The sequence below is a fragment of the Oncorhynchus mykiss genome, chromosome 28, assembly GCF_057628025.1.
Source record: "Oncorhynchus mykiss isolate SJ-2025 chromosome 28, ASM5762802v1, whole genome shotgun sequence".
Lineage (NCBI taxonomy): Eukaryota > Metazoa > Chordata > Actinopteri > Salmoniformes > Salmonidae > Oncorhynchus > Oncorhynchus mykiss.
Genome location: NC_143049.1, coordinates 14801874 through 14814672, shown reverse-complemented (window position 1 = coordinate 14814672; position 12799 = coordinate 14801874).

Genomic DNA, 12799 nt, shown 5'->3' with positions numbered 1-12799 from the left:
TTTAAACTCAGACAAATCAGAGACGCTTGTTCTAAGTCCCAACAAATGAAGAGATATTCTGTTAGATCTGATAATTAATCTTGATGGTTGTACAGTCGTCTCAAATAAAACTGTCAATGACCTCAGCGTTACTCTGGACCATGATCTCTCTTTTGACGAACACATCAAGAATATTTCAAGGACAGCTTTCTTCGTAACATTGCAAAAATCAGAAACTTTTTGACCAAGAATGATGCAGAAAAGCCAATCCATGCTTTTGTCACTTCTAGATTAGACTACTGCAATGTTCTAATTTCCGGCTACCCGGATAAAGCACTAATTAAACTACAGTTAGTGCTATACCCGGCTGCTAGAATCTTGACTAGAACCCAAAAATGTGATCCTATAACTCCAGTGGAGTCTCTACACTGGCTTTCTATTAAGGCTAGGGCTGATTTCAATGTTATACTGCTAATTTACAAAGCATTACATGGGCTTGCGCCTTCCTATTTCTCCGATTTGGCATACCCACACGTATGCTACGTTCACAAGATGCAGGCCTCCTTATTGGCCCTCAAATTTCTAAGCAAACAGCTGGAGGCAGGGCTTTATAGAGCTCCATTTTTATGGTAAGGTCTGCCTATCCATGTGACAGACGCAGACACGGTCTCGACCTTTAAGTCTTTATTGAAGACATCTCTTCAGTAGGTCCTAACATTGAATGTAGTCTAGCCCAGGAGTGTGAAGGTGAACGGAAAAGCACTGGAGTGACGAACCGCCCTTGCTGTCTCTGCCTGGCCGGTTCCCCACTCTCCACTGCGATTCTCTGCCTCTGGCCCTATTACGGGTACTGAGTCACTGGCTTACTAGTGCTCTTCCATACTGTCCTTAGGAGGGGTGCGCCCCTTGAGTGGGTTGAGTCAATGACTTGATCTTCCTGTCCAGGTTGGGGCCCCCTTGGGTTCGTGCCGTGGGGAAAATCTTTGTGGGCTATACTCAGCCTTGTCTCGGGGTAGTAATGTGATTATTATTATTTGACCCTGCTGGTCATTTATGATCGTTTGAACATCTTGGACATGTACGGTGGCTTGCGGAAGTATTCACCCCCTTGGCATTTTTCTACTTTTTTGCCTTACAATCTGGAATTAAAATGTATTTTTTGAAGGTTTGTATCATTTGGTTTACACAACATGCCTACCACTTTGAAGATCCAAAATATGTTTTATTGTGAAACAAACAAGACATAATACAGAAAAACAGAAAACTTGAGAGCGTGCATAACTTCTCACCCCTGCAAAGTCAATACTTTCTAGAGCCATCTTTTGCAGCAATTACAGCTGCAAGTCTCTTGGGGTATGTCTCTATAAGCTTGGAACATCTAGCCACTGGGATTTGTGTCCATACTTCAAGGCAAAACTGCTCAAGCTCCTTCAAGTTGGATGGGTTCCGCTGGTGTACAGCAATCTTTAAGTCATACCACAGATTCTCAATTGGATTGAGGTCTGGGCTTTGACTAGGCCATTCCAAGACATTTAAATGTTTCCCCTTAAACCACCTGAGTGTTGCTTTAGCAGTATGCTTAGGGTCATTGTCCTGCTGGAAGGTGAACCTCCTTCCCATTCTCAAATCTCTGGAAGACTGAAACATGTTTCCCTCAAGAATTTCCCTGTATTTACAGTGCCTTGCGAAAGTATTCGGCCCCCTTGAACTTTGCGACCTTTTGCCACATTTCAGGCTTCAAACATAAAGATATAAAACTGTATTTTTTTGTGAAGAATCAACAACAAGTGGGACACAATCATGAAGTGGAACGACATTTATTGGATATTTCAAACTTTTTTAACAAATCAAAAACTGAAAAATTGGGCGTGCAAAATTATTCAGCCCCTTTACTTTCAGTGCAGCAAACTCTCTCCAGAAGTTCAGTGAGGATCTCTGAATGATCCAATGTTGACCTAAATGACTAATGATGATAAATACAATCCACCTGTGTGTAATCAAGTCTCCGTATAAATGCACCTGCACTGTGATAGTCTCAGAGGTCCGTTAAAAGCGCAGAGAGCATCATGAAGAACAAGGAACACACCAGGCAGGTCCGAGATACTGTTGTGAAGAAGTTTAAAGCCGGATTTGGATACAAAAAGATTTCCCAAGCTTTAATCATCCCAAGGAGCACTGTGCAAGCGATAATATTGAAATGGAAGGAGTATCAGACCACTGCAAATCTACCAAGACCTGGCCGTCCCTCTAAACTTTCAGCTCATACAAGGAGAAGACTGATCAAAGATGCAGCCAAGAGGCCCATGATCACTCTGGATGAACTGCAGAGATCTACAGCTGAGGTGGGAGACTCTGTCCATAGGACAACAATCAGTCGTATATTGCACAAATCTGGCCTTTATGGAAGAGTGGCAAGAAGAAAGCCATTTATTAAAGATATCCATAAAAAGTGTCGTTTAAAGTTTGCCACAAGCCACCTGGGAGACACACCAAACATGTGGAAGAAGGTGCTCTGGTCAGATGAAACCAAAATTGAACTTTTTGGCAACAATGCAAAACGTTATGTTTGGCGTAAAAGCAACACAGCTCATCACCCTGAACACACCATCCCCACTGTCAAACATGGTGGTGGCAGCATCATGGTTTGGGCCTGCTTTTCTTCAGCAGGGACAGGGTAGATGGTTAAAATTGATGGGAAGATGGATGGAGCCAAATACAGGACCATTCTGGAAGAAAACCTGATGGAGTCTGCAAAAGACCTGAGACTGGGACGGAGATTTGTCTTCCAACAAGACAATGATCCAAAACATAAAGCAAAATCTACAATGGAATGGTTCAAAAATAAACATATCCAGGTGTTAGAATGGCCAAGTCAAAGTCCAGACCTGAATCCAATCGAGAATCTGTGGAAAGAACTGAAAACTGCTGTTCACAAATGCTCTCCATCCAACCTCACTGAGCTCGAGCTGTTTTGCAAGGAGGAATGGGAAAAAATGTCAGTCTCTCGATGTGCAAAACTGATAGAGACATACCCCAAGCGACTTACAGCTGTAATCGCAGCAAAAGGTGGCGCTACAAAGTATTAACTTAAGGGGGCTGAATAATTTTGCACGCCCAATTTTTCAGTTTTTGATTTGTTAAAAAAGTTTGAAATATTCAATAAATGTCGTTCCACTTCATGATTGTGTCCCACTTGTTGTTGATTCTTCACAAAAAAATACAGTTTTATATCTTTATGTTTGAAGCCTGAAATGTGGCTAAAGGTCGCAAAGTTCAAGGGGGACGAATACTTTCGCAAGGCACTGTAGCACCATCATTCCTTCAATTCTGACCAGTTTCCCAGTCCCTGCCAATGAAAAACATGCCCACAGCATGATGCTGCCACCACCATGCTTCACTGAGGGGATGGTGTTCACGGGGTGATGAGAGATGTTGGGTTTGCGCCAGACATAGCGTTTTCCTTGATTGCCGAAAAGCTCAATTTTAGTCTCATCTGAGTACCTTCTTACATATGCTTGGGGAGTCTTTCACATGCCTTTTGGCGAACACCAAATGTGTTTTCTTATTTTCTTCTTAAGCAATGGCTTTTTTTCTGGCCACTCTTCCGTAAAGCCCAGCTCTGTGGAGTGTAAGGCTTTTAAAAAATGTATTTTACCTTTATTTAACTAGGCAAGTCAGTTAAGAACAAATTCTTATTTTCAATGACAGCCTAGGAACAGTGGGTTAACTGCCTGTTCAGGGGCAGGCAGATTTGTACCTTGTCACCTCAGGGATTTGAACTTGCAACCTTCCAGTTGCTAGTCCAACGCTCTAACTACTAGGCTATCCTGCCGCCCCAGCTTAAAGTGGTCCTATGGACAGATACTCCAATCTCTGCTCTGGAGCTTTGCAGTTCCTTCAGGGCTATCTTTGGTCTCTTTGTTGCCTCTCTGATTAATGCTCTCCTTGCATTAAGTTTTGGTGGGCGGCCCTCTCTTGGCAGGTTTGTGCCATATTCTTTCCATTTTTTAACCTTTTATGGCTGCGATCCCATTACCGGGATCAACATCCGGGGAAATTTCCGAGTGACTAACTAACTAACTAACTAACTAACTAAAAATACAATGTCGTAACATTAAACATTCTTGAAAATGCAAGTGTCTTACATCCTTCAAAGATTAGACTCTTGGTAATCAAACTACATTTTCCGATTTTAAAATAGCTATTACAGAAAACAAATGCCATGCATTTGTTTGAGAAGAGCGATCAACAACAACAAACTTTTTCCGCCATGACAGTTTTGACACATTCACATCTGAAGGTAAAATTATGACTACATTCTGATATCTTTCTCTTATTTCTCCTCCTGAGGGTCCCAGTGATCAAATGAATCGCCGTTTTCTTTGATTAAATCCATTTTTATAGCCTAAAATGAAACATTTTGTAAATCGCTTGTGTCGTGAATTCCATCTCTATCAATTTTTGACGAAGCATTCGACGTAATTACACACAGTAGACAATTGTTTATCTAGTTAGTTTCATTGCAATCCTCTGGATGTTTGCAACACAGCCAAACTTGATTGTTTTTTTTGCGGGGAGTATTGACCGAAGTGAACTGATTTGAAGACCACGAGCAATGACCTCATTGCGAACCAATAATATTAGCGAAGTTTCATTGATTGACTGTATTTCTGCCCAATGAATAGATAGCTAATGAGCTGAGGTAAACACCAGTATGTGATGGTTATGGGTTGGACCACCATCCCTTGTTTGTAAACGCACGTGTAACGAACTTCATTCGCCATTGACCATCAGACTAGTTGCAGTCACGCTCGTTACGCATAGCAGTGTTTTGGAAAGTAGTATTTTGGAAGCAGCATTTTGGAAAGTGTTTTTTCAACGATTTCATTGAAGAAATCATGGCGAATAAATCAGGAAAAGCGAAGTCCAAGTCTAAGTATACAGATTTGCACCAGATTATAGAAGAGATTGATCGAGAAAGTGAGACAGATTTTTTTGTTTGAAAAATCTTTGAGTGAACACAGTCATGATTCAAACATTGAGGAGATGTTTCTGCAAGGACAGGACGTAATTCTGGACTGGTAAGTGCTAATGCCGTTGTTTGAAATATAAATATATATATATTTATTTATTGCAAAAATATATATATATATCTATATTTTGCAATTTGCAATGAAATGTGTGATGAAATGTGTAAAGTACACATTGGCTATACATAGTGTGTGTGTGTGTGTGTGTTGTTTGTTTGTTTGTTTGTTTGTTTGTTTGTGTGTGTGTGTGTGTGTGTGTGTGTGTGTGTGTGTGTGTGTGTGTGTGTTTGTTTGTTTGTTTGTTTGTTTGTTTGTTTGGGTGTGTATATTCAAATATATATATATATATATATATTCCATGTCAGATACAGTATTTTCCATTTTTTATTAAAATGGAATGGAGTAGAACTGCAAACACACACATGGCCACTGCGCCTGCTACTCCTCTCCATTTCCATATGAAATAGCCATTGGGTGCTGTTGGGGGGAGAGCAGGCCCACAACAATGGTCAGACCTTTTCTGCTACCTTTCACTGGTAATTTACATGGGGCTGGTGGAGTTAAAAAAAAAAAACATCCCCACTCTATCAACTGCCTTTCCCCCCCACTGTCATGTCCTCTACAAGGTTCCTAAATATCTCACGGGCGCTTCACATCAGTGACCCAGAAGTTGATGAGGAGGATGACAGGAGGAGAGGCACCGCAAGGTTTGACAGGCTCTGCAAAGTCAAACCTCTCTACCCCAGCATGGTTGAGGCCTGCAAGATCCATTTTCAGCCCACCCAGAACTTGTCCATAGATGAGAGGATGGTAGCCTCAAAGGCCAGAATTGGCCTAAAACAATACATGCGTAACAAACCAACTAAGTGGGGTTTACAAGCTGTTTGTTTTGGCTGATTCTGTGTGTGCATACACATGCAATTTTTTTGTCTATGAGGGGAAGAACACTTGTGCGACTGGTAAAGGACTTAGCTATGACTCTGTAATAGAGTTATTGGATTTTCAACTGCTGGGGAAGGGCTACAAACTCTTTGTGGACAACTTTTACACAAGCCCTACCCTGTTTGCAGACCTGAGGAAGCTGGAGGTGTGGGCTTGTGGCACCATTCGGACCAACAGAGTGGGCTTTCCAAAGACCAAGGTAAATGACATGCCTAAGCGGGCTGAGCGGGGTACCATGCGATGGATCCGTGAAGATGGCCTGCTGTTTGTAAAGTGGATGAATACCAGAGAGGTGGTGATGTGCTCCACTATCCACAAGTCCTTCAGTGGCGATCACGTCGTCAGGCATGTGAAGGACGCTACTGGGGCATGGACCACCAAAAATGTCCCCATTCCTGCAGCCATCAAGGACTACAACAAGAGCATGGGAGGTATAGACCTATCAGACGCACTGATAGGGTACTACAATGTTCTCCATAAGACAAAGAAATGGTACAAGACATTGTTTTACCATTTCATTGACATTGCTGTGGTGAATTCCTTCATCCCGCAGAAGGAAATGGCGAAGAGCTGTGTACAGCCCCCCATCTCACAGCTAGCATTCAGGGAGCTGCTCATCCGGGGGCTTGCTGGCAATAGCAAAAAGTCCACTGCATCACATTCTGCCCCCTCTACCTCCGCCCGCTCTACCTCTGCCCCCTCTACCTCTGCCCCCTCTACTCCTGCCTCCAGTGGTGTTCATATGCCAAAGTTCATTACTGCAGGCATGACTGTGCCTCAGGGCCAAAAGGGCACAGCATGGAGGCGTCGTTGTGTTCTGTGTCGAATGAAGTCCTCCAGCACCTGCACCACTTGTTCAGTTTGCCTCTGCTTTACAGCAGAAAGAGACTGCTATGGGACATGGCACAGGCGGCAAAATATTGTGTAGTGGACTAGGCTCTACCCCTGTTTTTTTGTAAAATGTTTTTTTCCAATATTTTTAAAAACATTTTAATATATTTTTTGGTGTGTTAGAATTGCTTTTTGATATGTTGTATATAGTTATTTGCACTGTTGTATATAGTTATAGATCATTTCACCAATTTGGCCACTTGGGGACATTTGGGCAACTTGTGTGGGACACCTGGGTGACTTCATGCTAAATGTCATGTAGCTCACCCATTCCTTAAGTTATCAGTCTGAAACTTTGCACACCTACCGTTGCCCTCTTGTGTTATCCATCAAAATGATCTCCAGCATCCTATCTGACTGTGTGGCTATTCTAGTACATGTGAAAGATGATGCTACAACAATAAATAAACGTATGCTCTTTCTTTCTCTTTTCTTCCATCAGATCTACTGTGTTATATTCTCCTACATTCAATTAACATTTCCACAAACGTCAGAATGTTTCCATTCAAATGATACCAAGAATATGCATATCCTTGCCTCTGGGGCTGAGCTACAGGCAGTTAGATAAGGGTATGTCTTCAAGTGGAAATTGATAACAAGGGATGCAGCCATAACAAGTTAATAATGGATTTAATGGTGCTCCGTGGAATGTCCAAAGTTTCTGATATTTTTTATGACCCAACCCTGATCTGTACTTCTCCACAACTTTTTCCCTGACCTGTTTGGAGAGCTCCTTGGTCTTCATGGTGCCGCTTGCTTTGTGGTGTCCCTTGCTTAGTGGTGTTGCAGACTCTGGGGCCTTTCAGAACATGTGTATATATACTGAGATCATGTGACAGATCATGTGACACTTAGATTGCACACAGGTGGACTTTATTTAACTAATAATGTGACTTCTGAAGGTAATTGGTTGCACCAGATCTTATTTAGGGGCTTCATAGCAAAGGGTGTGAATATACGCACATACCACTTTTCAGTTTTTTTTATTTTTTAAACAAGTTATTTTTTCATTCCACTTCACCAATATGGAATGGACTATTTTGTGTATGTTGATTACATGCAATCCAAATAAAAATCTATTTAAATTACAGGTTGTAATGCAACAAAACGCCAAGGGGGATGAGAACCTTTGCAAGAAACTGTACTGTTATAATCTTTGCCAGGTACAGCCAGAAAAGGACTGACCACCCCTCAGAGCCTGGTTCCTCTCTAGGTTTCTTCCTAGGTTCCTGCCTTTCTAGGGAGTTCTTCCTAGCTACCATGCTTATACAGCATTGCTTACTCTTTAGGGTTTTAGGCTGGGTTTCTGTATAGCACTTTGTGACATCGGCGGATTTAAAAAGGGATATATAAATAAGTATGATTGATTGATTGAATAAAGACCCATCCATTAAGCTAGATGTGTCTGGGGGTGGTTTGATATGATTTGATATATAGTGATATATAGCGTTACCAGAGACAATGTGAAGAACTCCAAGCAGGTTGTCATGTGCCTTTTACGAAGGAGTGGCTTCCGTCTGGCCACTCTACCACAAAGGCCTGATTGGTGATGTGCTGCAAAGATGGTTGTCCTTCTGGAAGGCTCTCCCCTCTCCACAGAGGAACTCTGTATAGCACTTTGTGACATCGGCGGATTTAAAAAGGGATATATAAATAAGTATGATTGATTGATTGAATAAAGACCCATCCATTAAGCTAGATGTGTCTGGGGGTGGTTTGATATGATTTGATATAGTGTGTTTACCAGAGACAATGTGAAGAACTCCAAGCAGGTTGTCATGTGCCTTTTACGAAGGAGTGGCTTCCGTCTGGCCACTCTACCACAAAGGCCTGATTGGTGATGTGCTGCAAAGATGGTTGTCCTTCTGGAAGGCTCTCCCCTCTCCACAGAGGAACTCTGGAGCTCTGTCAGAGTGACCAACGGGTTCTTGGTCACCTCCCTGACCAAGGCCCTTCTCCCCCGATTGCTTAGTTTGGCTGGGTGGCCAGCTCTAGGAAGAACATTTGAGTCATTTAGCAGACACTCTTATCCAGAGCGACTTAATTTAAGTAGTGAGTGCATACATTTTCATACTTCCATTTAAGAATGATGGAGGCCACTGTGTTGTTGTGGACCTTCAATGCCGCTGAAATGTTTTGATACCCTTCCCCAGATATGTGCCTCGACACAATTCTGTCTCGGAGCTCAACGGACAATTCCTTCAACCTCATGGCTTGGTATTTGTTCTGACATGCACTGTCAACTGTGGGACCTTATATACTGTAGACAGGTGTGTGCCTTTCCAAATCATGTCCAATCAATTGAATATACCACAGGTGGAATCCAATCAAGTTGTTGAAACATCTCAAGGATGATCAATGGAAACAGGATGCACCTGAGCTCAATTTTGAGTCTCATAGCCAAGGGTCTGAATACTTATGTATATTTTTTTAACATTTGAAAACATTTCTAAAAACCTGTTTTTGCTTCTTCATTATGCGGTATTGTGTGTAGACTGATTTTTATCCATTTTAGAATAAGACTGTAACGTAACAAAATGTGGAAAAAGTCAATGGGTCTGAATAGTTACCGAGTGCACTGTATCCCTAGTTGATATTGGTTGCTAACATGACTGATTTTCAACTCCAAATGCAGGTGTAAAACAGTTTATTTCTGTAACCTATCTTGCATTTTGAAAATGGGTTACCATTTGGCTGGTGCAACCTGGTCTCATAACAGTTTGTGTTGTTTTGTACGTAAATCAAATATACCCAGTTTGTATGATATGTTACATTTTGTATGGTATGTATTATTTGTGGATGAAATCATCCATTTCGTGTGATATGTTACATATTACAATTTGAATGATATGTTATGAATTTTGCTAAAAGTATGATTACAACTTCTAGCTAAGTGTCTAGGTGGCTAACGTTAGCTAGCTGGCTAACATTAGCTAGGCTAGGGGTAGGGTTAGGAGTTAGGGTTAAGGTTAGGGTTAAGTTTAGAAGTTAGATTAAAGGGTTGGTGTTAGGGGAAGGGTTAGCAAAAAGGGTTAGGATTGGGGGAAGGGTTAACAAAAAGGGCGAACGTTAAGATTACGGTTAAGGGAAGGGTTAGCTAACATGCTAAGCAGTTGCAAAGTATCTAAAAAGTAGTAAGTTGTTGAAAAGTTGCTAATTAGCTAAAATTGTCCGTGATGAGATTCGAACTCAATACCATTGGGTTGCTAGACGTCTGCTGGCCTATGAGACCAGGCTGTTTATGGCTGTAATGGCAGACTACATTTCCACAGTGATTGTGAACTTAATTTGAGCCATTTTGCTACAGTAGAAAAATAATCCTGCACTGACAGGAAAAGTGTTATGTGAATTTTAATTAATGGACATTTTAATAGAGGTTGATACATTTATCGTAAGAGAAAATGAAGACTGAAATTTCTAAGTGGAAATTACAAACTTCAGAAGCCTTTTTAAACCTCAAATACAGTACAAGCATGACATTTTCTGCTTTGCAGGAAAGCTATCCTGCAACATGGGAATCAAATTAAGATCCTACATCTGTACAGTATTTCTTGCAATCTTCTACTTTGACTGGAATTATGTTGGTCATTGTTAATAAGTGCAGCATTTATTCCAGTTCAAAATAGTTTTCTAAAATACTTTTGTCATCAGATTGTTCTTCCTGTACTAATTGCTCAAGGAGCGCCCTTTTTTTTGTAAGAGCATAAAGGTCTATGCACGGCCTTGGGACAGGTGGATGTAGACCGTTTGCCGGACATTTACAGTCCATGACTAGGCATAATCTCTTCTAGGAAACTCATATGTCCAGCTAACAAAATGGACAGCCAAGTTAACTTCATAAATGGTAAATGTAAAACAACCAATGAGCCCCATGTTAAAAACATCCAGGAACATGCATGATTTTTAAATCTCAAAAATATGTTATGTAAGAATCACAATCCAAAGCTCTTGGCACCTGATTAAATTCGAAGATCCAATGATTTCATGCTGGTCTCCAGGGCTGGCGATTCTCAAGCTCCCGCACTATTCTGTTTCACTATTTACACATGAAGTCAAGAGAGGTTACGCTGTAACACGTGTGTCTCTGAACAGCTGTTCTTTGATGGTGGTACCTGGGACTTGGCCGGGGAGCCGGGGACTGGGACCTATCCCCAGGGGATCTCCACAGGGTTTTGATCCTGCTATTTCTATAGACTAGCAAGAGTCACTCTGCATTTACATTTCATCCATATCCACACTTATACTTAAACAATGATAAATTGCCTACCGCCCATATGCTATGTTGTGTTTGGAAAGCTTTAGTAACTGTTTAGCCTACGTCTGATAGGCTATGACATTCATTCACCTTTTTAAAATGAATATCTCTAGGTAACATTAGCTCATTGTGAATCTAAATCTAAACACATTCCCAGCCAATGTTTTGCTGTAGTGAAGCTGTGCATGCTGTTGCTGTGGAATGGAGTGGAGCACCACTTATCAAGTGGTTAGTGGCCAGGCAGCAAGGCAGTCAGGCATTCAGGCAGTTCTCCCTAGCCCTGATTCATCATAATTAGGTCACTGGCTTGGCCTCCCTCCCCTCCCTCCCTAGGGAAGCTTTCACATACTCCACAGTGCCCCAGCCCCACCCCTGTGCCCCTGAAAATGTATGGTCAGGTTTGTGTTCAAGCAGTTACCAACATAATCACCGCTTGAAAATAATGATGATGGACCCAGAGACGTGCTCAGAAATCATGTCTATTGCTTCACCGCAGCAGCAGACGGATGTAAACACCTCAAGAATAATTTGTTTCACAAAATGACCTGACATATTTTCCTGGGAAATGGCCGAACTTCTCTATAAACAACAGAACTACTCTATAAACAACATAGCAGATGTATTGAGAGTAAGACTGTCTATGTCTCACAATTAGTTTTCATTTTACATTTGGAAATGAGCTGATGCAATTATAGTGGTAAAAGTCACAACAGCTGGTGGTGTCGTCCCCTGTGGGTACTGAACTAGCATACATACATACAATTAGCAGGCATACTGTATCACCTACCTGTGGAGAATACATCATTGTGAAGCAACATTTACTCTAGCCTGTCTAATGGCTCTGATTGTCAGTATTTAAATAGTGTATAGGCATACTGTGGAATGGCCTACCAAAAACATTGATTGGAGTTGGATGAAGTTCACCTTGAAAGATCCCAGAATAAAAATGATTGTGTGGCCTTTGATCTAAAAGTAAACTTTATCAACAAAACACAAGGAATACTAATGAATCAGCTGCTCTTGGGTATTGTGTGCAATTCAGGATTTACCATTGAGAGGGGATGGTATGTCCTACAGGAGAAGATACTGGGAGAATATCAATTGCATACCTTTGCATCCTCTCTCCTCGCCTCCTTCTCTGAGAGGAGAGAGGAAACGAGGCGTATGCAATTGAGAGAATCCCCGTGTCATTCTGATGATATTAATTCTAATTGATTGAGCGGCATGTGATTCCGGTTGTCACAGTCACATGATCACATGTTGATCAGACCAATTTGGCATGGTTGGGGGGGGGGTGGGGGGGTTACGGATGTTTGACAAGTCTGTCTCACTGTAAAATATCAGACTGGGCACAGAAACACAGAAGTTTACAAGACGGAAGAGATAAGAACTTTTGTCACAACCAAACGTTTTAACAGTATTGTCAGATACCTTATCGTCATCACACTGACCCTTGTATCACCCTTTATACAGCCCAACATTTGCTTATGAATTATTTCTGAATCATCTATACAGGTCTCATAAAGGGTTTATGAAGGCTTCATTAAGCCTTGGTAGTTGTAATTTGTAATTCGACCCATTTAACATTTAGAACCTAAAATAGATATGAGAATCCATCGCACAAGGTCCTTATCGAAACACCACTACCCATATAATCTATAGCTATAACATTGAAGAACAAGTGTTGGTTAACTTAGGGCAT